General features: G+C 53.2%; 1 pseudogene; it reads left to right on the top strand.

The window, feature by feature from the left end:
* The first annotated feature begins 277 nt into the window (after positions 1-277).
* Positions 278-27,971, top strand: LOC125531903 (tropinone reductase homolog At5g06060-like; annotated as a pseudogene).

The raw sequence follows: 27,971 nt of genomic DNA, 5'->3' as shown, positions 1-27,971 counted from the left end.
TTGGTTATACATATATAGCTCCTTTTTTAAAAGCAACTCTTGATTGGATCCTGAAAGAAACCTTAATTTGCCCGGCCGAGCACCGCGCGACTGCGCCAATGGATTTGTTAGTTATGGTCACATTGGTAGCGTACTCATCGTACGTACAAGAGAAAAGTTCTCCGAGCAAAGCATCTATACACGTCGTAGTCTCTCGCGAGAGCTAATACCATCATCGTCGTATATATACACAAGTCTACTCAGTGAGATACACGCATCGGTGATCGGTCGACCCAAGATGGCAGCAGCCAGCAGAGAGAAGCGGTGGAGCCTCGCCGGCAAGACGGCCCTCGTCACCGGCGGAACCAAAGGAATCGGGTACGCCCCCTGCATGCATGTTCCTTTCATGCATGCTACTGTATTTTGTTACTGATCACACACACACTCACTTGCGTAAGAGCATCTCCAATAGGCGCGCCAAACAGGTGCCGCGCCGTAAAATCGCCCGTTTTAACGCGCGCGCAACCCGGCGGATGGCTCCAGCGGGCGCGCAATAGCCGCGCGCGCGGTATAAGCAGTTGGGCGCGCGCGTGGAAGCGGTACCTCGCGCGGTGTATTTGCGGCGCCCGCTTCTGCGCGCGGCACACTTGACGCTCGCGCTGCGCGCTCTTCTTCTCCCTCTCCAAAGCCCCGCGCGCGCCGGCGCCGGCGACCCGCAACCGTGGACGCACGCGCCAGCACCCCGCTCACCCCGTCCTATAGCCGTGACCCCCCCTCCCCCCCCCCCCCCGCCCCCGCCGCCGCCGCCACAAACCCTAGCCCGGGTGGCGTTGGCCCCGCCGCCGCCGGAGCTCCTCCGACGAGCGGCCTCGCGCGCGGCCTCTTCATGCCGCCGCGGATGACCTCGGCGGCGGGTGGCGCCGCGCCGGCGCCGGCCCGAGCCGCCGCCCCCTCCTCCTCAAAGCTCCCCAATGCGGCGCGGCTAAAGAAGGGCAAGACATCGACGAAGAAAAACAAGGCGGCGGACGGCTCCGGCACCTCCAAGGCGAAGAGGAAGAAGCTTGCGGGGCGTGCGACGGGCGTGGCGGCTGCCGAAGTGCCGGCAAGCTCACTCATTGAGCCGGCGGCCGGCGCACACAACATGTTCGACGAAATGCCTCCAAGGTAAAAAAAATTCTAACTTTTCATTTTTTTTGTTCTTTTTTGAATGCATTCGTCACATATAGATAGCTTATTTGCATTGTGCAAAAAAAATTGTAGTCTCAATGATGATGCATACATGTCAACGATGGGTGTTGGCTCCAACAATTCGCATTGTTCTCAAACCAATGACATGCATTTTGAAGACCATGAGTTCGAGGTGGACGAGGAGGGTGAGGGCATTGTCGACGCACCGAAAGGAAGAGCGGGCAATTACACCAACACCGATGAGATCTTACTATGCAATACTTGGTTGCAAGTGTCGAGGGATCCATCCGTTGGAGGCGATCAAAGTAGAGATGCTTATTGGAACCGGATGAAGGAACACTTTGATGCTCGCAACGTGAGTGGAATTGACCGCTCCAACCGATCACTTAGGTCCCGGTGGTCGACAATCAACTCGGATTGTCAAAAGTGGGTGGCTTGTCAAAAGGCGGTTGACAAGTTGAACCCAAGTGGCACAAATGAGGACGATAGAGTAAATGCCATTTCATCTTACATGTTGGTGCTAAACTTGCTTTGTTTTGCTTGTTGTTGGTGCTAACTTGCTTTCTTTTCATGTAGTTCAACATTGCGCAAAACTTGTTCAAAGAAGAGGAGAGGAAAACCAAGAAGGGGAAGATCAAGAAAGGAAGGGTCTTTACTTTGCCTCGTTGCTATGATGTGTTGAAGGATGATGAGAAATGGAAGAAGCGTGAAGATTTGGATGATTTGCATTTGAGCGACAAACGGAAGCGAACAATTAAGTTGGATGATGATGATGATGAGGATGATGCATCAAGTGATGATGGCAAGAGAAGCCCTACACCCAACTCGGTTTCATACTCGAAGCCAAAGCGACCGGATGGGTGCAAGAAAGACCAAACCCAAAAAAAGAAGAGGAAAGGAGATGATGAGCTCAAAAATGCTATGGAAGCTATTTTGAAGGCAAGAAAAGAAGCCAACGAGGTGAGGAAAATGGCAAGGACCCAAGATGCCGCGGCCGAGGAGAGGAGGTTGGCGGCCGAGGAGAGGAGGGTGGCGGCCGAGGAGAGGAAGGTGGCTTTGGAGGAAAGGAAGGTGAGCAATGAGGAGCGAACTAGGTTGTTGGAATGGGAAAAGCACTTGTTCTTCTTGGACACAACTAACCTCAATGCGGTTGAGGGAGTCCTGGATTAGGGGGTGTCCGGACAGCCGGACTATATCCTTTGGCCGGACTGTTGGACTGTGAAGATACAAGATTGAAGACTCCGTCCCATGTCCGGAAGGGACTTTCCTTGGCGTGGAAGGCAAGCTTGGCGATACGGATATGTAGATCTCCTACCATTGTAACCGACTCTATGTAACCCTAACCCTATCCGGTGTCTATATAAACCGAAGGGTTTTAGTCCGTAGGACAACGTCACATCAACAATCATACCATAGGCTAGCTTCTAGGGTTTCGCCTCCTCGATCTCGTGGTAGATCTACTCTTGTACTACCCATATTATCAATATTAATCAAGAAGGACGTAGGGTCTTACCTCCATCGAGAGGGCCCGAACCTGGGTAAAACTTCGTGTCCCTTGCGTCCTGTTACCATCCGGCCTAGACGCACAGTTCGGGACCCCCTACCCGAGATCCGCCGGTTTTGACACCGACATTGGTGTTTTCATTGAGAGTTCCTCCGTGTCATCGCCATCAGGAAGGATGCCTCGCCCCGTCTTTAAAGACGGCACCATTGCTAAGGGAGCTTTGGCTGTCGGCCAAACCCTCTGGCTAGGTGGTTTTCTTATGACCGCCTGTTCGGCTTCTGCGCCGACGATGACCTCTCGAGCCATCGAAAACAATCTTCATGTCAGCTCGGAACTCGCCGAGCAGTTAGATCCAATGGAGCTCTCCTCCATAAACGAGCTCTTGGATCGCTTCGTCGCCCTGGGAGTCGCCACGGATTACGACCAGATTGGGCCTAAACCCGATCTGAGAGAGATTAACTCTCCCCAAGTCACCCATCACGTTGCCGTGGTAGAGGGACAGTGCGGCGACCCTTCATCTATCTTAAGGACTCGCTACGTCCGGATTCCCGATCCCTCCAAGCCGGATACCCGCGGAGGGGAGGATATCACTCAAGACCTGAATTTAGAGTCAGGCGACGGGCTGGATTCATTGGACAACATCCAGGAATCCAAATTTTTGAGTTCGGAAATTCCTCGGCCTCTGAGCCTTAGATGGGGCGAGGCTTCAGATTTAATTCCACCCACCCACCCCAACATAAGCGATCTATCCAAAATCAAGCAAGAACCCGATGAAACAATACATCATTACTGGGCCAGATTCCTCCTGGTTAAGAACATGCTAAGGGACTGCCGCGAGGAAGACGCAATCTCAACCTTCTGCAATAATTGCACGGACAAGGGAATACTCAACGCCATAAGTCGTCGTGATATTACACGCTTCGCTGACTTGGCGTCCATTGTACGAAAATACTGTGCGATGGAAAGCGCCTGGAAAACCGAAATAAAATTTTGCGACAATCCGGCCCTGAATACAAACCAAGTCCGAAATAAAAGGGTGCATCATCACCAGTCACCCGGGTCAAGCACTAACAAGCAAAAACCCTCTACGGGGCATGGAACCGTACTGGAAGGATGGCTTAATGGACCCTGTAAAATTCACAGTACAGAGTGTCGTGGTTCTAACTCTGACAGTAATGTAGGGGGGTGAGTATGGAGAGGCTAGATCTTAGCTATTGGGAAGTTGTTACACGCGAGGTTTACGAGTTCAGGCCCTTCTCGGAGGAAGTAATAGCCCTACGTCTCGGAGCCCGGAGGCAGTCGACTGGATTATGCGTGTATGGATTACAGGGGTGCGAACCCTTCATACTGAGGAGGGGGGTGGCTTATATAGAGTTCGTCGGCCCCCTCCTGCCCTCAGTAATGCAGGGTTTAAGGTACATTTAAGATTGGGCGTTACTGGTAACGCCCCTAATAAAGTGCTATAATGACCATAAAGACTACTTAACAGCTGACCGTTTTCCTGCGGAGTGACTTTAGGTCTCCTGGCAGTCGAGTGGTTAGCTTCATGGTCGAGTGATAGCTTATTGGTCGAGTGTCTTGAACCCGTCGAGTGGGATACCTTCAAGTCGATTGAAAGGTGATTTCTTCTAGGGATGTCCTTGGGTAGGGCTCTTTGGACAGGTCCGTGCCCCTACCCTAGGTACGTAGCTTCATCATTAGCCCCCGAATGGATCGAGGTTGGAGTGGGGAAAGAGTTGGGGATCTTTTTCGACTGGTTCTTTGGGGCTGCATGAGTGCCTCGTTTCGGGCCAATTGTCACGGATGATGTCATCAACCTCTTTCAGTCGCCTTGATCCATTCCAGGTCTTTCCTCGAGTGAATATCTTTGCTTGTGGCATGCCGAGTGTTGGCGCGAGCGGGATCTTCTGTTTTTGGCAAGTTGTTCTGTGGCCCGCGGATCTCGCAGGATTCGGATTTTGGGAAGTGCGCGGGACGGGAGCAGCCGCAGTAATCGGAAGCTCCTCGATCTCCGCATCGCCTTTTTCGCCACGTACTGCGCGCGCGTCTGTTGCGGGATTTTACTGGATGGCCTGGGCCTACCAGTCAGCCACTCGGGAGCGGCCCCTTATAAGTTGCCGGCTCGGGGTTTCCAAGCCGCGCGCTCTCTTCTCCTTCCTGCTTCCTCTCTCCCTTCGCCAGTCCTTCCGCTTCCTCCGCTCTCACCCCAGCGCCGCAAGCCCGTGTGAGACCTCGCCAGCGACGATGGTGAAGGGCAAGACCACTGCTTTGGAGCGCGCGGAGAAGGCGGCGGCGGCGGGGAAGGGAAAAAGGTCTGCACGGGGCGGATCTTCCTCTCGGACCGCCCTGCCCAAGGGTTGGATCCAGGGCGACTGGATGCCGTCGGTGCTCCGGCAGGAAGATCTCGACGACATGGTCGAGGGGGGAGTCATTCCCCACGAAGCTGCGCGTCTCCCGGGGAGGGAGATTGAACCTCAGCCCCGCAACGGTGAGTGCGTGCTCCTAGCCACCCACATCGACCGCAGGTTTTCTCTGCCGCCCCATCCCTTTTTCCGGAGTTTCTTGAACTTTTTCGGAGCGCAGCTCCATCACTTCACTCCCAACTCCATCTTATACCTCGCCGCTTTCATTTCCATGTGCGAGGCCTTCTTGGGTTGCCGCCCTCACTGGGGGCTCTTCAAGCACATTTTTACCTGTCGCTCTCAATCGGTTAAGAAGGCCAAGTCGAGTGACGAGAGGATGCAGGTGATCCAACTGTGCGGGGGCCTGGCAATCCAAACGAGGGGAAAGAGCTGTTTTCCATCAATCACCTTCCCGGAGTCGGTCCGTGGTTGGCAGTCGACCTGGTTCTACTGCCAGGACCAGGTGACCCCAGGACAGTCGACTGGTCTTCCTCCTTTTTCCCTCGACCGAGCCGAGAAGCTTGCCTCTCTGAAGGTCACGCCGGAGGAAAGGGCCCAAGTCAAGGTGTTGGCAGGTCGAGTGGTTGAGCTTGTCCGTGAGGGTGTGACTGGTATGGACCTGCTGGAGGTCTTCCTCCAAAGGCGCATCCAACCGCTCCAGGCTCGCGACCACCCGATGTGGCTGTATTCGGGCCTCGACGACACCACTCAGATCCACCCGGAGGAGATCACCGACGAGATGCTGGAGGGGTGGCTGTCGAGCATCACGGGGAACAAAGACAACCCCCGAGGAGCCAGGAGGGTAATCCCACTCGACAACTCGTATGAGGTGGACCAGGTAAGTCTTTGTGCTCCGACTGATATCTTGTCTTCTGCATTGTTCTTCTTTGAGTTAGTCGATTGACTTTCGTCTTGTCTGTTGTTTTCCAGGCGACCACCGAGATGTACTCGACGCCCAACGGGGCACAGGGGTCGACTGAGGAAGGGGAGGCGAGCGGAGGCGAGAGCGGGGACGACCAAGGCGAGTGGGAGTCCGACGGTGAGGGAGAAGGAGGCGACGACGTCTTCTCCAGCGAAGAGGAGGAGGAGGAGGCTGAACCCCCCCGCCTGGAGGGGCGATCCAAGCTCACCCACGACCCAGTGCGGGAACGTGGCAAGGCGACTGCTCCTGTTGGGCAGTCGTCGAAACGCCCTCGGACTTCCTCTCCTCCGCCGACTGAGAAGGTCCCCAAGCACCCACGAGCGACGCCATCCAAGCCGCCCAAGGCTCTGCCCAAGATGAAGATAGTTGTTCCCACCATTTCCGGGTAATAATAAGACTTGCTTTCCTTTGTCGACCGTGGAAGGATCCTTGGTCGATTCACTGAGCCAACTGACTGACTTTCGAGGTTTGCAGCGGTGCTACTTCTGAGGTCTCCGCCAGGAACGACGACCAAGAGATGGAGGACGCTGTTACCTCCAACCCTGGTACGATCGCTGACGTCCTGCTTTTGAGTCGACTGAACCTTTATTGCGACTCTGGTCGATTGAATGTTTTCCTTGCAGCTCCTCCTCATGTTATCGACCTCCCGGATGACGATGACAACAAACCGCTGAGAGTGAAGAGGAAGAAGAGGGCGTCGGCTGGCAAGACCCCACAATCCACTCCGGCGCCTGAGGCCGCAGCTCGGGACGATGGCGAACCCACTCGGGCTTCCGTGACTTTCGCCATTCCTTTGACGAGTGTGCAGCCTTCAGCGTCGACTGCGGATCCGTCTTCGCTTTTTGCTGCGTACCCCGTCCCTGAGGACCAAGCGGCTGCTGCGAAGGAGGCTGTACGTCAGGCGGGGATCATGATGGAGCAAGTGAAGGTGGCTCGGGAGGCCTGCCAGGCGGCTTATGACGCAAGCTCGGCCCTTCAGAGCAACGTCCAGGTCAGTCGACTTCAACACTTGGTCTGTTATGATATGTTCTTTGAAGAATCTCTTTTCCGAAGATCTTTATGTTTGTACACCCACTGGGTGTGTCTGCCAATTCTTGGACGAGTGTAGTCTTAGAAACGCCATCATTGTCTTTTAGTTACTCGGAAGCAACTCATCTTGGGCTCGATTTCGGGTTCGGTCGGGTGGGATAGGAACCGGTGGGGGCACGCTAAGTGCACCCACTGGGTGTAGTCCCCGAGACTATGGTGGACCGCGGGCGGTCGACTATAGTCTTTCTATTGAGTTGTTGTAGTTTTATTTCTTCACTCGGTCTGGTCGGGCCATGTCGAATGGAACGGTATCCGGTCGACTGCGGGCAGTCGACTTTTTTTTAAAGTGGGGGCACGCTGAGTGCACCCACTGGGTGTAGTCCCCGAGACTACTGTCGAATGTTTTTGCTTCGGCTGTAGTCTTAGAAACGCCATCATTGTCTTTTAGTTACTCGGAAGCAACTCATCTTGGGCTCGATTTTGGGTTTGGTCGGGTGGGATAGGAACCGGTGGGGGCACGCTAAGTGCACCCACTGGGTGTAGTCCCCGAGACTATGGTGGACTGCTGGCAGTCGACCGTAGTCTTAGTATTTATTGCCTTTGTTTTTTTACTGTAATGATAACTCCTCCCCTTTGACTTCAGAAATCTTGTGATCTTGGAGCCCGCTTGGCTGACTTGGAGAAGCAGCAAATTCAAATGAACCTTGATCTGGAGCTGGCCAGGACAGAGCTGCAGAGGGTCAGAGACGGCGCCGTAGGTAAGACGCCTTTGTCGACTGGTTAGTTTTTAGGCTTGAGTATCTTTCTGCTATCTCCGACTCAATCATCATTTCTTTGTAGAAAAACTGAAAGAAGCTCTGGCGAAGAAGGATCAGGACTTGGCTGCTGCCCGTAAGGAGGCTGATGACAAGACCGCTCTGGCCGCACAGAAGCTGGCTTCGGTCGACCAATTAGAAGGAGAGAATACCAAGTTGAAGACCGCTCTGAATGAAGCCAACAGGGAGTGTTCGCATTGGAAGAAGGAGCACCTCACCCTGAGCGAGAAGATGGAAGGCACCGCTCGCAGGAGGGACGACCTGGAGAGCTACTTGAGGAGCTTTGCCAAGAAGTTGTACATCAAGCTCGAAGGTGCGCATTCAGTTTCGACTGTTTTTTTGTGTCGACTCAGTCTTTTGAAAATTGACTTATCCTTGGATCGTGTATGCAGAACTTTGCCAGAACTTTGAAGAGGAGACTGGGCGGATCGAAACAGGTTTGGATCCAATCAACTCTCCGGTGAAAGACGAAGCTGCCATGAATCTGCTCCGACTGGAATCTCGCGTTGACGGCGTCGTGGATTACTTGGCTCGACTGAAGGTTGCCATGTCGCGGATCGACCCGACGCTTTGGCCAGAGTCTACGCTCCAGAACGATCTCGAGTCTCTGATGACTCGGCTCAACGGAATCCCTGACCGAGTGCAGGAGTGGAAGAAGTCTTCTGCTCGGTGTGGCGCTGATGTGGCTCTGTCTCTGGTCCGTGTCCATTGCGAGGAGGCGCGGGAGGAGAAGCTGGCCGCCATCCAAGTTGCCAACACGAGGAAGCACAACTTCCAGGACTTCATGGAGACATTCATTGCTGCTGCTACCCGTATCGCGGACGGGATCGACTTGGATGAGTTCGTCGCCCCTGCCAGTCCTCCACCTGAGGAATGAAAAACTTTTAAGCTCCACTTAAATTTGCCTCGGAATGCCGAGTGGATCTGTAACCGTTGAACTTCTGCCTTAAATTTGCCTCGGAATGCCGAGTGGAATTGTAATAGTTAAACTCTGCCGAGCCGAGGGTTCGAATACTTTTGATCTGAGGTCTGGGACCTTTTAGGCTTTATTTGAACTTGATTTATCGTTGAACATCTTTGTGGATGATCCGTCGAGTGGAACTTGGTCTTCACTCGAAGGAGAAGGTGGCGGTCGACCCACACCCTGTTACTGCAGAGTGGGACGGAGCGCACATTGTATTTGTGGCGAAGCTCTCCAGGAGAAGGTGGTGGTTGACCCACACCCTGTTACTGCAGAGTGGGACGGAACACACATTGTATTTGTGGCGAAGCTCTCCAGGAGAAGGTGGCGGTCGACCCACACCCTGTTACTGCAGAGTGGGACGGAGCGCACATTGTATTTGTGGCGAACCTCTCTAGGAGAAGGTGGCAGTCGACCTGCCCCTCGTCGTCCTTGAGGAATGAGATGTGTTTCATACTTAGGCGAGCACTGGGCTGCAGCTAAGCCCCCGAGTGGGAGGTTTGCTCTCACTCGGTAGGATTTTTGAATACTTAGGCGAGCACTGGGCTGCAGCTAAGCCCCCGAGTGGGAGGTTTGCTCTCGCTCGGTAGGATTTTTTCAAACTTAGGCGAGTGCCTGACTGCAGCTAAGTCTCTTAGTGGGAGGACTTAGGCGAGCGCTGGACTGCAGCTAAGCCCCCGAGTGGGAGGTTTGCTCTCCACTCGGTAGGATTTTTTCAAACTTTAGGCGAGTGCCTGACTGCAGCTAAGTCTCTTAGTGGGAGAACTTAGGCGAGAGCTGGACTGCAGCTAAGCCCCCGAGTGGGAGGTTTGCTCTCCACTCAGTAGGATTTTTTCAAACTTAGGCGAGTGCCTGACTGCAGCTAAGTCTCTTAGTGGGAGAACTTAGGCGAGTGCTGGACTGCAGCTAAGCCCCTGAGTGGGAGGTTTGCTCTCCACTCGGTAGGATTTTTTCAAACTTAGGCGAGTGCCTGACTGCAGCTAAGTCTCTTAGTGGGAGAACTTAGGCGAGTGCTGGACTGCAGCTAAGCCCCCGAGTGGGAGGTTTGCTCTCCACTCGGTAGGATTTTTTCAAACTTAGGCGAGTGCCTGACTGCAGCTAAGTCTCTTAGTGGGAGAACTTAGGCGAGTGCTGGACTGCAGCTAAGCCCCCGAGTGGGAGGTTTGCACTCCACTCGGTAGGATTTTTTCAAACTTAGGCGAGTGCCTGACTGCAGCTAAGTCCCTTAGTGGGAGAACTTAGGCGAGTGCTGGACTGCAGCTAAGCCCCTGAGTGGGAGGTTTGCTCTCCACTCGGTAGGATTTTTGAACACTTAGGCAAGCACTGGGCTGCAGCTAAGCCCCCGAGTGGGAGTCTGGCTCTCCACTCGGTAGGATTTTTCAAACTTAGGCGAAACGGATTCGCGGCTAAGTCACCCACTGGGGGATTTCATATGCAAACAAAAGCGACAGCAATCATCGGAACACTCTTGTCTTTGATAAAAATGGATTGCAAAAGTTTCTCTTATTACATCTTTAGAGGAAGGAACTTAAGTGTAAAAGTGGCGGAGCAGCTCCGCGTTCCAAGCTCGCGGCTCGTCGATCTGGCGATCAACATTGTAGAGGTGATACGCTCCGTTGTGGAGGACTCTGGTGACGATGAAGGGGCCTTCCCAAGTAGGAGCAAGCTTGTGTGGTTTCTGTTGATCCACTCGGAGGACCAAATCTCCCTCTTGGAAGGCTCGACTCTTCACATGCCGGGCATGGAATCGACGCAAGTCTTGTTGATAAATGGTCGATCTGATCATGGCCATCTCCCTCTCTTCTTCTAGGAGGTCGACTGCGTCTTGCCGGGCTTGTTCTGCTTCATCTTCAGTGTAGAGTTCGACTCGGGGTGCGTTGTGAAGAAGATCAGTCGGCAGAACCGCTTCGGCTCCATAGACCAGAATGAATGGAGTTCTTCCAGTCGACCGGTTAGGGGTGGTCGTCAATCCTCACAGAACTGACGGAAGTTCGTCGACCCAAGCACCTGCCGCGTGCCTGAGATCACGCATCAGTCGAGGCTTTAGTCCTTTGAGAATCAGACCATTTGCTCTCTCGGCTTGTCCATTCGACTGGGGATGGGCGACCGAAGCGTAGTCGACTCGCATGCCTTGAGAGGCGCAAAAGGCTCTGAACTGGTCTGAATCGAAGTTTGACCCATTGTCTGTGATGATGCTATGAGGGACTCCATATCTGAATGTTAGTCCTCTGACGAAACTGATAGCAGTGCAAGCATCAAGGTTCTTGATGGGCTTAGCTTCAATCCATTTGGTAAACTTGTCGACTGCCACAAGCACATGAGTGAAACCGCTCCTGCCTGTTCTCAGTGGGCCGACCATGTCTAGTCCCCAGACAGCAAAGGGCCAGACGAGTGGAATGGTCTTCAGGGCTGATGCAGGCTTGTGTGACATGTTGGAGTAGAACTGGCACCCCTCACACTTGTCGACTATCTCCTTTGCCATCTCATTTGCTCTTGGCCAGTAAAATCCCGCTCGGTATGCTTTAGCCACAATGGTCCGAGAGGACGCATGGTGACCACAGGTCCCCGAGTGGATATCATCAAGGATTATCCAACCCTCTTCTGGTGTTATGCACTTCTGACCGATTCCAGTCACGCTTTCTCTATACAACTGTCCCTTTATGACTGTGAAGGCCTTGGATCGACGGACGATCTGTCGAGCCTCTTCCTCGTCCTCTGGGAGTTCTTTCCTTAGGATATACGCGATGTATGGCATCGTCCAGTCGGGGGTGATGGCCAAGACTTCCATGATCAGGTCGACCACAGCAGGAACTTCGACTTCAGTCGGATCTGTGGCACTTTTCGGCTCCGGGGCTTCTTCTGTGAAAGGATCTTCTTGGACTGATTGCGAGTGAATGTGTTCCAGGAACACGTTGCTGGGAATGGCTTCTCTCTTGGAGCCTATCTTTGCCAAATCGTCAGCTGCCTGATTTTTCAGTCGGGGGATGTGATGAAGTTCTAACCCCTCGAATTTCTTTTCTAGCTTTCTCACTTCATTACAATAACCAGTCATAGCCGGACTTCTGACGTCCCACTCCTTCATCACTTGATTGACTACCAAATCTGAGTCACCATAGACCATGAGGCGACGGACGCCGAGTGAAATGGCCATGCGCAACCCATATAAAAGTGCTTCATATTCTGCTTCATTATTGGAGGAATCGAAGTGAATCTGGAGAACGTATCTGAGCTTATCTCCTCGGGGGGAGACTAATACTACCCCAGCACCGGAACCATTCAGCATCTTAGATCCATCGAAAAACATGGTTCAGTGTTCCGAGTGAACTTGAGTCGGAAGTTGCTATTCAATCCACTCGGCGATGAAATCTGTGATTGCTTGGGACTTGATAGCCTTCTTTGTTTCGAACTTAATATCTAAGGGAAGGAGTTCAATTGCCCACTTGGCCACTCGACCAGTTGCATCTCTGTTATGCAGAATCTCTGACAGTGGGGCGTCGCTGATGACTGTAATGGAGTGGTCAGAGAAGTAATGCGCAACCTTCTTCGTGGTCATATAAATCCCATATACAAGCTTCTGGTAATGAGGATATCTTTGTTTTGAAGGGGTCAAAACTTCAGACACATAATAGACTGGGCGCTGAACTCTGAAGGCCTTTCCTTCTTCTTCCCGCTCGACCGTAAGTATTGTACTGACAACTTGCCCTGTGGCTGCAATGTAAAGCAGCAGAGGCTCTTTGCTGATTGGGGCAGCAAGCACCGGCTGGGTGGAGAGCAGAGCTTTGAGCTCTGCAAATGCTGCATCAGCTTCTGGAGTCCACTCGAACTTGTCGGCCTTCTTCATCAGTCGGTAAAGAGGCAATGCCTTTTCACCGAGACGAGAAATGAATCGACTTAGGGCGGCCAAGCAGCCTGTAAGCTTTTGGACATCGTGCACGCGAACGGGACACTTCATCCGGAGTATGGTGCCCACTTTTTTAGGATTGGCGTCGATCCCCCGTTCGGAAACGAGAAAACCGAGTAACTTTCCACCTGGAACTCCGAATGTGCACTTTGATGGATTGAGCTTGATATCATACCTCCTGAGGTTGGCAAAGGTTTCAGCAAGGTCAGTCCGCAGGTCAGAACCTTTGCGTGACTTGACCACAATATCATCCATGTATGCCTCCACATTCCGACTGATTTGAGTGAGTAAACACTTCTGAATCATTCTCATGAACGTGGCTCCGGCATTCTTGAGGCCGAACGGCATGGTGACATAACAGAAGCATCCGAATGGAGTGATGAAAGCTGTTTTGATCTCGTCGGGTCCATACAGACGGATCTGATGGTACCCGGAATAGGCATCTAGAAAGGACAGTCTCTCGCACCCCGCAGTCGAGTCGACTATTTGGTCGATGCGAGGGAGACGAAAATGATCTTTCGGGCAGGCACAATTGATATGTTTGAAATCAATGCACATGCGAAGTGACTTGTCCTTCTTGGGAACCATGACGACATTGGCGAGCCACTCGGAGTGGTAATCTCTCGGATGAACTCTGCTGCTAAGAGCTGAGCCACCTCCTCGCCAATGGCTTGCTTCTTCTGGACGGCGGACCGTCGCAGATGTTCCTTCACAGGCTTGAATTTTGGGTCGACTCGTAGACGGTGCTCAGCCAGCCCCCTGGGAACTCCAGGCATGTCATAGGGTTTCCATGCGAAGATATCCCAGTTCTCACGGAGGAGCTGGACGAGCGCTTCTTCCTATTTGGAGTCGAGCGTCGTTGAGATGTGAGTCGGGGCAGCATCGGGGTCGGTCGGGTGAACGTGGACTGTCTTTGTTTCACCGGACGACTGGAAAGCAGATTCTGAAGCAGGCTTCTTGGCTCGTAGCAATTCACTCGGATCGGCAGTCTTTTGGTACTCTTGCAGCTCGACCACTGCCATCTGAGCATCTGCAATCTTTGAGCCCTTCTGAAAGCACTCTTCTGCCTTCTTCCGATTGCCTGTAACAGTGATCACACCTTTGGGGCCAGGCATCTTCAATTTGAGATACACGTAACATGGTCGGGCCATGAAGCGTGCTTAAGCTGGCCTGCCCAAAATGGCATGATAAGCACTTTGGAAGTCTACAACCTCGAATGTCAACTTTTCCTTACGGTAATTCTTTGAATCACCGAAAACCACATCAAGAGCAATCTGGCCGAGTGATTGGGCTTTCTTCCCAGAATTACTCCATGGAAGCTCATGTTACTGGTACTGAGCCTGGACATCGGGATGCCCATCCCTTTCAACGTCTCAGCATACAGTATGTTCAGGCCACTGCCACCATCCATCAGGACTTTGGTCAGTCGAGTGCCTTCGACAATTGGGTCGACCACCAAGGCTTGCCTCCCAGGGGTGGCAATGTGCGTCGGGTGATCAGACCGGTCGAATGTGATGGCAGTCTGAGACCACTTCAGGTAACTGGGAGTTGCCGGGGCAACCATGTTCACCTCGCGGTTAATGACTTTCAGTCGACTTTTGCTCTCGACATCGGCAAAAATCATCAGGGTGGAATTGACTTGGGGGTATCCATCTTCACTGTCTTCCTTGTCCTCAACTCTGTCCGACTCTTTTTCTTTGTCCTTGGACTGCTTGCCTTGAAACTGCTGGATTAGGAGCCGGCACTGTCGAGTGGTATGTTTTGGGTAAATAAAATTACCCTCTTCATCTTTCTTGGTGTGGATGTGACATGGAAGATCCAACACATCGTTTCCATCCTGATCCTTTACTTTCTTGGGCTTCCAGGTGCCCTTGGGTTTTCCCTTGAAGTTTCCCTGGGCTACGGCCAGGGCCTCCCCAGGGGCAGCCGGCTCGGCCTTCCGATTCTGTTTCCGACTGGAGTTCCCTCCGGTTTCTTGGGCGAATGCCTTGTACTTGCCACTCCGGAGTCGATCTTCGTCTTCACCATTAGCGTACTTGGTGGCAATCTCCATCATCCGATTCAGCGACATCTCTCCAGTTCGACCGAACTTCAGATTCAATTCTCTGTACTTGACGCCTTCCTTGAAGGCACAAACTGCTTGATGGTCTGGCACATTCTCAACCGAGTGATGCAGTGTGATCCACCTCTGGATGTAATCCCTCAGGGTTTCATTCGGCTTCTGCACACAAGACCGCAATTCCGTAAGGCCTGCGGGTCGCTTGCATGTTCCCTCGAAGGTTGTGACAAACACTCGAGAGAGGTCCTCCCAAGTGTAGATGCTGCTGGGTGCCAACTGATTTAACCATGCTCTGGCTGAGCCCTCTAACATGAGAGGCAAATGCTTCATGGCCACCTCATCATTGCCACCGCCAATCTGTACAGCCACTCGGTAATCTTCGAGCCAAGTGTCAGGCTTAGACTCACCAGTGAACTTGCTGACTCCAGTCGCCAATCTGAAGTTGGGGGGAATCACTGCGGCTCTGATGGCTCGACTGAAACACTCTGGCCCCAAAACATGTACTCTGCTGCTGCTGGCAGGCGCATCCCTGTTGTGACCTTCCCGATGAGCTCTGTTCCTGTCAACCAAACCTTAAACGAGGATAGATCTCGCATCAAAGCCTGGGTCCCTGGGGTCGACTGGAATCCTCTGCTCAATACTGTGAGGGCATCTGTCATCTTGTCGTCGAGGCGCATATGACCCACTCCTCGGGGGAGGGGTTGGCACTCGACGTCGATCATCACGATCGGGTCGGTGGTCATACTGCTCATTCCTCCTGTACTGATCACGCCGATCACCACGTCCCTCACGCCTCGGGGGCGATCTCGGGCTATGAGCTGACTGGACTGTTTCTGTTGCAACGGATCGACTGTGGATCCTATCCCGCGACTGAGAGATGGCGGAATTCTGGTTTCCCGCCGCCCGGAGCAACGCTCTGATCTGCAACAAGCCCCTGCCGGCCTCCGATTGGGAGGGCTGAATTGATTCTGCTATACGGGCTGCGGCGGCCAAATTCTGAACTGGGGTTCGATATACCTGAGGCGGCGAGAAGAGCTGACGCCGACTGGACTCGGGAGCTCGCTGACGTCGACTGGACTCGGGAGCTCGCTGACGCGCTTGCTCGTAGAGTATTCGCTGGAGATTCTCCACTCGAGTGCGCTCGGCCAGGTTAGCCATGCGCGCGTCCTCCAAGGCCCGGGCCTCGGGGGTTTCTCCGACAATAGGAGTGTGGAGTGCGTCCATGTTCCGGCGGCGAAGCTCCTCTCGCTGTAATGACGTGAGAGGTTCGGGGAGATACTCATCGTGGGGACGCGATGGGTCGCCCCCACCCGTGCCCCCGTCAGCGCGAGGGAAACCGGGGGGACTGTGTGTTCCATCGACCGCCAGGACCTCAGCCGTTGGGTCGCTGCTGTCGCACTCGGATGCGGTCTCCGCGGAGCCAGTCGAACAAGCCATAGAGGGAATTGACGGGCTCGATTGCCGCGACTTGTGGGGCTGCCGACTGGCGGGCCACAACATGTCTCACCCACCGCTGAAGTGTCGACCGACCGGAGCGCTTGCGCTGGTGGGAGACAGGGCAGGGAGACGACGCAGGGGCCGACCGATACTGGGTCGACGGCTGCCGCAGGAGGACGCCACGAATGCAAGCGCGGAAGTGCGTCGCACCGTGGACGGGGAGCGCGTCGATGTCGAGTGGTGCCTCCTGAAGCCAGGCGGAGTCATCGGCGATGAAGGTGAGCGCGCCGAGACGGATCTCGCGGCCCTCCACCAAAACTCCGCAGGAAACCATGATCAAAGGGATCGGAAAAGATCGCAACTTCTCCAACTAAGCGCTAAGATTCCAGCCCCACGGTGGGCGCCAACTGTCGTGGTTCTAACTCTGACAGTAATGTAGGGGGGTGAGTATGGAGAGGCTAGATCTTAGCTATTGGGAAGTTGTTACATGCGAGGTTTACGAGTTCAGGCCCTTCTCGGAGGAAGTAATAGCCCTACGTCTCGGAGCCCGGTGGCAGTCGACTGGATTATGCGTGTATGGATTACAGGGGTGCGAACCCTTCATACTGAGGAGGGGGGTGGCTTATATAGAGTTCGCCGGCCCCCTCCTGCCCTCAGTAATGCAGGGTTTAAGGTACATTTATGATTGGGCGTTACTGGTAACGCCCCTAATAAAGTGCTATAATGACCATAAAGACTACTTAACAGCTGACCGTTTGCCTGCGGAGTGACTTTAGGTCTCCTGGCAGTCGAGTGGTTAGCTTCATGGTCGAGTGATAGCTTATTGGTCGAGTGTCTTGAACCCGTCGAGTGGGATACCTTCAAGTCGATTGAAAGGTGATTTCTTCTAGGGATGTCCTTGGGTAGGGCTCTTTGGACGGGTCCGTGCCCCTACCCTAGGTACGTAGCTTCATCACAGAGGACACCACACCAACTCACAGCCTTAGGGCATGTTGGATACTCCGGCAAATGGCCAAAATTGGCGAAAATCTCCTAATTCCGGAGGCCACAGAAAGCCACCCAGAGACACCAATACGGTGTTAACAGTCTTCGAGACTTTCGCATCAAATAATATGCGAAAAAGGACACTCTGCAGCCTTGCCGAATTCTACCAAGTAGCAACAATAAACCCATGGAGTGACACGGCTATTACCTTTAACGCCAGCGATGAACCTAAATCCCGAACAGCCCGAGCACCAGCCGCATTGGTCCTCAGTCCAATAGTGGATGGCTTCCGTCTTACCAAGGTACTCATGGACGGCGGCAGCGGATTGAACCTCATTTATGAGGAGACCCTTCAAAAAATGGAAATAGACAGGAACCACATTGAGCGAAGCAGCACAACCTCTAGAGGAATAATCCCCAGTCGGGAAGCGCGCTGTACAGGAAAAATCACACTAGATGTGGTGTTCGGCACGTCGGATAATTACAGGTCCGAAGAGGTCACGTTCCAGGTGGCTCCGTTCAGCAGCGGTTATCACGCTCTGCTAGGGAGGGCAGCGTTTACAATCTTCCAAGCAATACCCCATTACGGGTACATGAAGCTCAAGATGCCCGGGCCTAACAGGATCATCACTCTCGCTAGTGATCCGGACATAGCACTCCGTGCCGAAAACAAGATAGCCGCACTGGCCCTCGAGGCACTATCCGAAGCCCTAGCGGCTGAGGAGCTAACTGCGCTGCGCTCTACGGTGAATAGGGACGATGTGGTACTCGACAAAAGATCTAAGTCCACCTCCTTTAAACCAGCGGACAAAATAGTCAAATTCCAAGTCCATCCAACGGACCCCAATAAAACAGCTTCCATCGGGGCACAGTTAAACCCTGATGTCGACGCCGCATTGCAAGAGTTCCTATGAGAGAACTGGGACATTTTCGCCTGGCACCCTTCAGACATGCCAGGAATCCCACGCAGGCTGGCCGAGCACAACTTAAATATCCAAACAGGATTCAAACCTGTCAAACAGGCTCTTCGGCGTTTTTCCGAACCTAAGAGACAGGCCATGGGAGAGGAGCTAGCAAAGCTATTGGAGGCTGGTCAGAGATATAAAACATCCGGACTGGCTAGCCAACCTGGTGATGGTACCTAAGAAGGACAAATCCTGACGCGTGTGTGTTGATTTTAAAGACCTTAACAAGGCTTGTCCAAAGGATCCCTTCCCCATCCCCCGCATCGATCAAATTATCGATGCTACCGCAGGACATGATTCGTTGTGTTTCCTCGACGCATATTCTGGCTACCATCAAATTAAGATGGCAGAACCAGACCAAGCCGCAACGGCATTTATCACACCATACGGGCCATTCTGCTTCAACACAATGCCTTTTGGGCTCAAAAACGCCGGCGCAACATATCAGCGCATGATTCAGACATGTCTGGCAAGCCAGATCGGCAAAACAGTGGAGGCATATGTAGATGATGTGGTCGTCAAAACAAGACATGTTGTATCTCTAGTAGATGACTTGAGGCTCACATTTGATAACCTCCGAACATACGACATCAAGCTCAACCCGGAAAAATGCATTTTCGGCGTTCCAGCCGGAAAGCTCTTGGGCTTCATAGTATCCGGTAGAGGAATTGAAGCAAATCCAGCCAAGATCCGAGCTCTGTCGCAACTGGATATCCCAAAGGACCTCAAACAAATACAAAAGTTAACCGGATGCGTGGCGGCTCTAAGCCGCTTTATCTCCCGCTTGGGAGAAAAGGCCCTACCCCTTTACCGCCTCCTTCGGCGCACCGAACACTTCAAATGGACGGATGTAGCCACGGCCGGACTCAACGAAATAAAAGCCATACTGGCAACAAACCCAGTTCTGGCCGCGCCAAACATTGGCGAACCAATGCTATTATACGTTGCAGCAACACATCAGGTTGTAAGCGCAGTACTCGTCGTCGAACGAGAAGCGGACGGACACAAATTCCCCCTTTAAAAGCCGGTCTACTACGTGTCCACTGTCCTCACTCCCTGCAAATCACGGTACCCGCATTATCAAAAGATTGCGTACGCGGTATTCATGGCATCCCGGAAGCTACGACACTACTTTCAAGAGTGTTCAATAACAGTAGCCTCGGAAGTATCACTTAACGATATTATAAACAACCGTGACGCAATGGGACGGATTGCAAAATGGGCCATTGAGCTCCTCCCGTTCGACATAACTTATAAGCCTCGACGAGCCATCAAATCACAAGTCTTGGCCGACTTCATCGCAGAATGGACGGAGGCCGAACTCCCTAAAGAATACGGCACATATTCAAATTGGATCATGCATTTGGACGGCTCCAAGATGTTGGCCGGACTGGGGGCTGGCGTCGTTTTGACGTCCCCCACAGGAGACACAGTTCAATACGTACTACAGATTATGTACACGGACTCCAACAATGCAGCCGAATATGAGGCCCTTTTACATGGTCTCCGGATGACAGTATCCATGGGCATCCAACGCCTAGAGGTGCGCGGGGACTCGAACCTCGCAATATCCCAAATAAATGGAGACTTCGATGCCAAGGATCCAAAAATGGCAGCTTACCGCAACACCGTCCTAAAAATGTCAGCTCGGTTCAAGGGGCTTGAATTTCACCATATAGCCCGGGATAATAATCAGGCGGCAGATGTCCTGGCACGCATCGGCGCAAAGCGCGATGTAGTCCCCCCAACATCTTCTTGGAAAGGCTGTTCAAGCCATCTGTAGTATGGGAAGGGGAGCCGAACAATAACAGCCCGGACCCAACCGCACTGCCCGACACCGAACATTCCGGCACAATCGGAGGCTCTGCCAATGAAATTACACCTTCAGCCCACGTAATAATGGCCGTCATCGCCCCGTGGACAGAACCATTCCTCGCCTACCTTACTAGGTAGGAACTCCCTGAGGAACAAAATGAGGCACACTGCATAGTGCGACGATCTAAAGCCTACAGAGTCCACGAGGGAGAGCTTTATAAGAAAAGCACTACCAGTGTCCTTCAAAGGTGCATCTCCGAAGAGGAGGGGCGGAACCTCCTGGCTGAAATTCATGCCGGACTCGGCGGTCATCATGCTGCAGCCCGGTCCCTTGTAAGCAAGGCCTTCCGTACAGGGTTTTATTGGCCGACGGCCCGGGCAGACGCTCAGGACTTAGTCCAATGATGCACCGGTTGCCAGCTCTTTGCAAACCAAAGCCATATGCCACCCACCGCCCTCCAAACTATCCCCATTACTTGGCCCTTTGCGGTCTGGGGGCTTGACATGGTTGGACCCCTTAAAGGCGGAACCCACAAGCAAAAATACTTACTGGTCATGGTGGATAAGTTCACCAAATGGATAGAAGCCAAGCCTGTTAAGACGGCCGAATCCGGACCGGTGATAGGATTTATATCCGGGGTTGTACACCGTTACGTTGTCCCCCACAACATCATCACTGATAACGGCACGAACTTCACGGCCGACAAGGTAAAACTCTGGTGTAAAAATATGGGCATCAAGCTCGATTATGCTTCCGTCTATCACCCACAAACTAACGGCCAGGTCGAACATGCAAATGGTCTTATCATGAGCGGCATCAAACCCAGATTAGTGCGGTCCCTCAAGAAATCTAACACGCACTGGGTAGAGGAGCTCGACTCCGTACTCTGGGGGCTGCGGACCACGCCGAATCGCACCACCGGATACACACCATTCTTTATGGTGTACGGCGCAGAGGCAGTTTTGCCTTGCGACATAATTCATGACTCACCTCGAGTGCGCATGTACGAAGAAAGAGAAGACGAACTCGATCGACAGGACAGCTTGGACGCATTGGAGCAGGAGCGTGACGTGGCAAAAGCCCATTCCGCATTTTTATCAACAGCAGGCTCGAAGATACCAAAGCAGAGAAGTATGGACCAAAAATTACAACGTTGGCGAATTAGTTCTACGACTACCGGACAAGTAAAAGGACAAACTCAAGCCCAAGTGGGAGGGTCCCTTCGTAATTGACCAAGTCCTGACTGGTGGAGCGTACCGCCTGCGGGATGCATCGGATAACCGACTCGAGCCAAACCCATGGAACGCAGCACGCCTCCGAAGATTCTATGCCTAGCACCGGACTCTGTGTTCGTCTCCTTCCTCTGTCCATTTTTATATATTTTCTGTCTTACATTTCTCTTCCTCTGTCTCTCTCTTTTATAGCCTCTAAAGGCTCATAAAGTGATGCGCCATCCGCGCTCATTAAACCTGGAGGCTTCTTTAAACAGAAGCTTATTCATACGGGATTCATGCCCAACACATGTGTCACACTTCCGCATGTACCTTTTATTCACCATTATATGCATCGATATGACTTAAGTTTTGGCCAAGCTGGGTTGCCTGGCTCCTGTGCTTACCCCTACGTTCCCGATTGTTTGGCTAGGTGGTAAAGGGAGCACCTCTGCGATTGTTACTGCCGGGTCAGCCGGACGTGTACCTCAGACTGGGTGAAGCCGAAAGCTAGCGTTCTTAAGGGAATATTCGGTCGGTGAACTAAAGATGATCTTTTTTTATTTTTATCTATACGCCCCCAGATGTTTTTCCTGCGTTTCTTTTCGCAACATGGACATGCACCTTAGGGCATGCCTCCCAGGGAAAGGAACCCCTAACGGAACTATTCTCCCTGGAAGATGTTTCTTACTAACCATGTAATATAACATAACTAGTCGGGCACTTGTCTGTTCAAGCCCCAATGACCCCTACGCCTGGTCTCCATGCATTCCCCGGTTCCTATATAACCGCATGGGAATTTGGACACACTCCGGACCGTCAGGTCCCGAGGCTGAAGCGAAACGGTCGGCCATGACAAATGATCTACAATCTAGCTAGAAGGCATTATAAATGGCAATTAAATTACATAGTCATTTTGACTGGTTGTATTCCTCTTCAATACCATCTAACAGGCTGTCTAATTTACAGTCCTGCTGGGAATACTTTGCGGCCAACTCTACTTGGCCGTATACTAAGCTTACAGGGATCTCCTTTCCATCGGGCCCTACAGGACCGACCTAGGCCATGTGGTTGGGGTCAGCCTTTGCGTACCACGTCTTCACCATGGCCCAGGCCTCCCTAGTGCCTTGACGGCAGACTGATATCTTCCACAATCGGAAGCGCCGCCGTGCTCCCTTTAGCTTCTCCGCAAGCTCTCCAAGACCTTCGGGCATGGAGACAGATGGCCACAGGGCCTGGGCGACGCCTTGCACCGCCTGCCGAACTCGATCGAGAAGTTGCGAGAGCTCGGGAAGAAGGTCACCCGTAGAACCGGCCATCTCCTCTGCAGGACGACCTGTTAGCACACCTACAGACATTGCTCTGTTAGTCGACTTCCCCACCGAACTTTCTTTCAAGGGTTCGTTCAAACACTTACTAAATATGCCGCGCCGAAGCCGCTGATTCTCCTTCATGGAGTCTGACAGCTGGGCATGAACATCTTTCAGCTCGACGCCCAGCTTGGTGTTTGCATCTTGGAGATCGTTCTTCTCCCGCCTCACCTTTGTCAGCACCTTCTCACCAGCCTCTAGCTGGCATAGGAGGTGTTGCCTTTCCGGATTCAATCCGACACCATCTGCAATTTCATTTGTCAGATTCACACCAAAGTCGTGCTTCGCAAAATACTTATCTTTCGAAGTGTATTACTAGAGGGGGTCTCCTTGGGCTCCCCTGCCGCGGCTAGTGCGGCCTCAAGTTGGGCTTTGCACTCTTCCAGCTCCTTGGACAGTAGGGAATTCTTATCCGTAAGAACCTGCATCACAAATGATCCTTAAATCAGTTATTCTAACTGATTCAAGTCTTGGGGGCTACTGGTATATACATATAATTACCAGAATTTTCTTACCCGTATGTCTTTTACATACTGCTCCGTGGCTCTGGCTAGACCATTTTGAGCGGCACGGAGATACACATCTCCCGAGTTGAAGGCATCTAACGCCCCTCGGGAGAAACAAGCGTCACGAAGAATTATCTGGCGACGCCTGTGGTTCATGGCACTCTCCACCTCAGAGTTGGTGGCAGACAACCTGCCCACATCCTCCGTCGGAGCAGCGTCTGGCGCGCGCCTTGCGTTCGCCTCCGCCTCCTGACCAGGCTTTGGAACCTGGCTGGTGGAGGCGCGATTGGCAGCCTCTCCGGATGTAGTTCAGCGAGGTCTCTTTGTCCTGAAAAGAGCGCGAGTGTCGATATGCCTCGAAGGTATAACACCTGGGATAAGGGGCGCGCCATACCTTTTCGCTGACACCTCGGTCCGGACTGCACTTCTTTTCTGCCCGCGGGGCCCTACGGCCCCTCGCTGGCTTATCGCCGCAGGTTCGGCCTTCTGCCTTAAATACCTCCGCTGCAAAGTTCGGTTGCAATCAGGAAACTGAACACGAGTGGGCGGACACCTATTCGGGGTACTGGGACTTCGATCTCAGGTACCTGGGGGGTCAGGATTAGCCCTGGGTAATCGGCCGTAATGGCCACCAAGGCGTTGTCCTTGCTCAATTGATGGAACACTCCATCAATCAGCTCCACAGATATGTCTGAATCCTCTTGGGAGGCCGGGTCAAGGGACCGTCCTAGATCCTCGGGTTGTGGAGGAGGGCTGCTTATTTCCTTAACAGCCCGGCGCAGTTCCTGCGTTGAAGTCGTGAGACTGAATATTTAACAATGGGAATACAAAACGGATGGACAAGTAAATACGGCCGCTTACCCAGCTCGGGGGATTGTGCATGGAGAATCCACCCTGAGGGTTGACGCGGACAAATTCCTCCTCTTCTCCCTTATACAAAGTGGACAAGATCTTTAGTAGAGCGGCAGCTGAATCTGGCCCCTTACGGCCGTAGCGGGTGGCGTCGTCCTCCCCGTTGAAGTCCCACATGGGGTGGCTTCTATACTGAAGCGGCTGCACCCCCCGCATAATGCATTCGGCCATAACCCCGATCATGGTTAGTCCGGAATGGGCTAACAATCTTATTCGGCCCATCAGGTAAATGATGTCCCTGTCACCTCCCCTCTGAGGGCTCCGCGGGCGCCAGCTTAGGCGCTTCTTTAAGGGAGCACTGTTGAATTCAGGGAGGCTGATCCGGACAGGATCTGACAGCGGGACGTCTTCTATATAAAACCACTCCGAGGGCCAGTCTTCGGACGCCTTATTTGGGGTTCCGGACAGATATCCGGTCCCGGCGATGCGCCACACTTCGGCTCCGCCCACTTGATACATTGACCTCTTCTTGGAACGGGGCACGAGGCAAAATAGCTCCTTCCACAGTCCGAAATGAGCTTCGACACCCAAGAACAGCTCGCAGAGGGCTACAAAGCCCGCGATATGTAGTACTGAGGCAGGCGTGAGATTATGTAGCTGGAGGCCATAGAACTCCAGCAACCCCTGGAGAAATGGATGGATTGGAAATCCGAGCCCCCTTATTAAGTAAGGGACGAGGCACACCCGCTCTCCTTTGGAGGGATTAGGGGCATCCTCTGCTTGCTCTCCGCCGTTGTAGACGGCAAGACCGGCTCGAACCGGGACCATATAGACCGGGGGGAGAAATCCCTTGGTCTGGAGTGTCACTAGCTCGCTATGCGGGATGGAACATATCTCCCAATATCCAGGCTTAGGGCTGGAAGGGCGAGGGGAGGAGTTGCGACGGCTGGCCATGGTGGAATGGACCTTCATCGGATGCGCTCCGATGAACACTCACGGAGGGGAGAAGGTGTGGATTGGATCTAAATCCTCGTCCCCTTAAATAGGGCAGCTCATTTACGCGGCTAGGGGTGTGAATGTAAAAACACTCAGACTTCTCATATTCGTTCGACACGTGGGGAGCGGCCATTATTGGGCGTAGAAGCCAAGGAGCGCAACATCTACAAGAAATCGGACTTTAATCAAACAGGTACACAGAATTTGGAGGAGAACCCGCCTTGCAATGCCGAAGACAATCTGCGCGCCGAAGACAATCTGGTTCGGGGGCTACTAAGGGAATCCTGGATTAGGGGGTGTCCGGACAGCCGGAATATATCCTTTGGCCGGACTGTTGGACTGTGAAGATACAAGATTGAAGATTCCGTCCCATGTCCGGAAGGGACTTTCCTTGGCGTGGAAGGCAAGCTTGGCGATACGGATATGTAGATCTCCTACCATTGTAACCGACTCTATGCAACCCTAACCCTATCCGGTGTCTATATAAACCGGAGGGTTTTAGTCCGTAGGACAACGTACACATCAACAATCATACCATAGGCTAGCTTCTAGGGTTTAGCCTCCTCGATCTCGTGGTAGATCTACTCTTGTACTACCCATATCATCAATATTAATCAAGCAGGACGTAGGGTTTTACCTCCATCGAGAGGGCCCGAACCTGGGTAAAACTTCGTGTCCCTTGCCTCCTGTTACCATCCGGCCTAGACGCACAGTTCGGGACCCCCTACCCGGGATCCGCCGGTTTTGACACCGACAGCGGTGCAAAAGGAGTATGTCAATCTTGCCCAACAAGAAGTCTTGATGCAAAAAAGAGCCATGGTTCATGCAATGGGTGGCGGTGACCTCGGCGCCATGGGTGGCGGTGGCCTCGGCGCCATGGGTGGTGGTGGCCTCGGCGCCATGGGTGCCATGGGTGGCTTCGGAGCAATGGGAGGCATGGCTGGCTTTGGAGCACCACCCCCCCCCCCCCCCGATGCTATGGCCACGATGGGAGGCATGAGTTTTGCTTCTCTCATGGGAGGCATGGGTGCACCTCTGGCCGCCATGGGCGGAATGTCTTTCGATGAGCCTCCTCGCACACATTCCCATGAAGATGCCGTTGAAGATCTTGCCAACACCGTCGGAGCTTCACATGATGCGGTGCGCGAGAGGGAGGAAGATTCATCTTCGGAGGCGGAAGAATCGTCTTCCAAAGATGAGGACGAGGACGAAGACGAGGACGAGGACGAGGAATGATGTGTCTTTCCTTTGTGTATTGAACTTGATTTGCATTTTGAACTTGGTTGGATGAACTTGTGGGCATGATTTTAAACTTGTGGGCATGAACTTCATCAACTTGTTTGTGTGGAATTTTTATTGTGTTGAAAATGTTCATCATTTTGTGTTGAAAAATGCCATATGCAATGCACCGGCGGGTCGCGCGCGCTGCATTTTGGCGCGCTGCTGGAGAGACACGCGCGCGCTGCATTTTAACGCAGCCGTTGGAGCCAGCGCTGCGGGCCGCGCCAAACCAGCCGATGCGCGCACGGCATATGTGTTTTTTGCGGGCGGCGCGACCGGCGCCTGTTGGAGATGCTCTAAGGCGCGCGATCGTGGAGGAGCTCGCGGGGTTCGGCGTCCGGGTGCACACCTGCGCCCGGAGCGACGCCGACGTGCAGGAGCGGCTGCGCGGATGGGCCGCCGAGGCCGAGGTGGGCCGCCTGAGCGCGCGCGTCACGGGCTCGGCATGAGACGTCTCCGTGCGCGCCGACCAGGAGGCGCTCATGGCAACGGCCAGCACCGAGCTGGGGGGCAAGCTGGACATTCTTGTGAACAACGCCGGCCAGACCTTCTTCGGGGCAGCCACGGCGTGCACGGCGGAGGAGTACACCCGTCTCATGGCCACCAACCTTGAGTCCTTCTTCCACCTCGCGCAGCTCGCGCACCCGCTCCTCCTCGCTGGCAATGGCGGCAGCGTGGTGAACATCTCATCCATCGGCGGGATCCTCGGATACTCAAAGTTGTCGTTGTACTCGGCGACCAAGGCGGCCCTGAACCAGCTCACCCGTACCCTCGCCGTGGAGTAGGCGTGCGATGGCATCCGGGTCAACTGCGTCGCGCCGGGAGGCGTCTGGACGGACCTCCTCGACAGCAGCGGCATTCAGATGGACTCAGAGGCGGCACGGAGGATGTGGGAGGCGGAGAGCGCGCGCACCGCTTTGGGCCTCCTAGGCGAGCCGGAGGAGGTCGCGTCACTTGTAGGGTTCCTTTTAGGGATGGCAGTTTTGCCCATGGGTATGGGTACCCGCGGGTACCCTACCCGAAAACAACGGGTATGGGCAAGACTTGGAGAGATTTTGTACCCATGGGTAATGGGTACCCATACCCGCAAAATATATGGGTAGGGCATGGGTAAGAAATTGTGCCCATGGGTAACCCAATGGATACCCAGAAAATATTAATAAATGAAAATAACTCCTATAACATGTGGGGTTAGCATCCAACTCATATGGTCCAACCCTAAATCTTGTATTCCTTAAACAAGCCATAGCTCATAGGCTCATAAGCACCTGCTCGCCCACTCCTCCTACGTCCTATGTGACTCCTCAAAAAGATGAAATATCGACTCTTCGCTATTAAACTCTTGTCGAACTCTCAGTGCATCGATCCCCAATTCCCACTACCGCCTCCCACTATTTCGGGCTTCCACCAACCGTTGCTCATACTCCCATGTTGCCTTCAAGAATCCACCCACCGGAGGAGGCCGCATCCATGCTATACTGCTCTACCATGATCACTTGAATTTTGAACTCGTTTCTCTACCTTTTAAGAATTTGAATGCTATATATTGTATCCAATGGATACCCATTGGGTATAGGATATCCAATGGGTATGGGCATGGGTGTCAGCTTATGCCCATGGGTATTGAAGTGGGTGGGTATAGAAAGTTTCTATGGGTATGGGTTTGGGTAGAAGGAGGTTGTACCCGTCCATACCCTACCCATTGCCATCCCTAGTTCCTCTGCATGTCGGCTGCTTCGTACATCATCGGGCAGGTCATCTGCATCGATGGTGGCCATACCGTAGCCGCCTAG

Source organism: Triticum urartu, chromosome 3A (assembly GCF_056163025.1).
Source record: "Triticum urartu cultivar PI428250 chromosome 3A, HENAU_Tu73, whole genome shotgun sequence".
NCBI classification, from domain to species: Eukaryota; Viridiplantae; Streptophyta; class Magnoliopsida; order Poales; family Poaceae; genus Triticum; species Triticum urartu.
The sequence above is the reverse complement of the archived record's forward strand: the minus strand, read 5'-3'. Positions and strand labels throughout refer to the sequence as shown.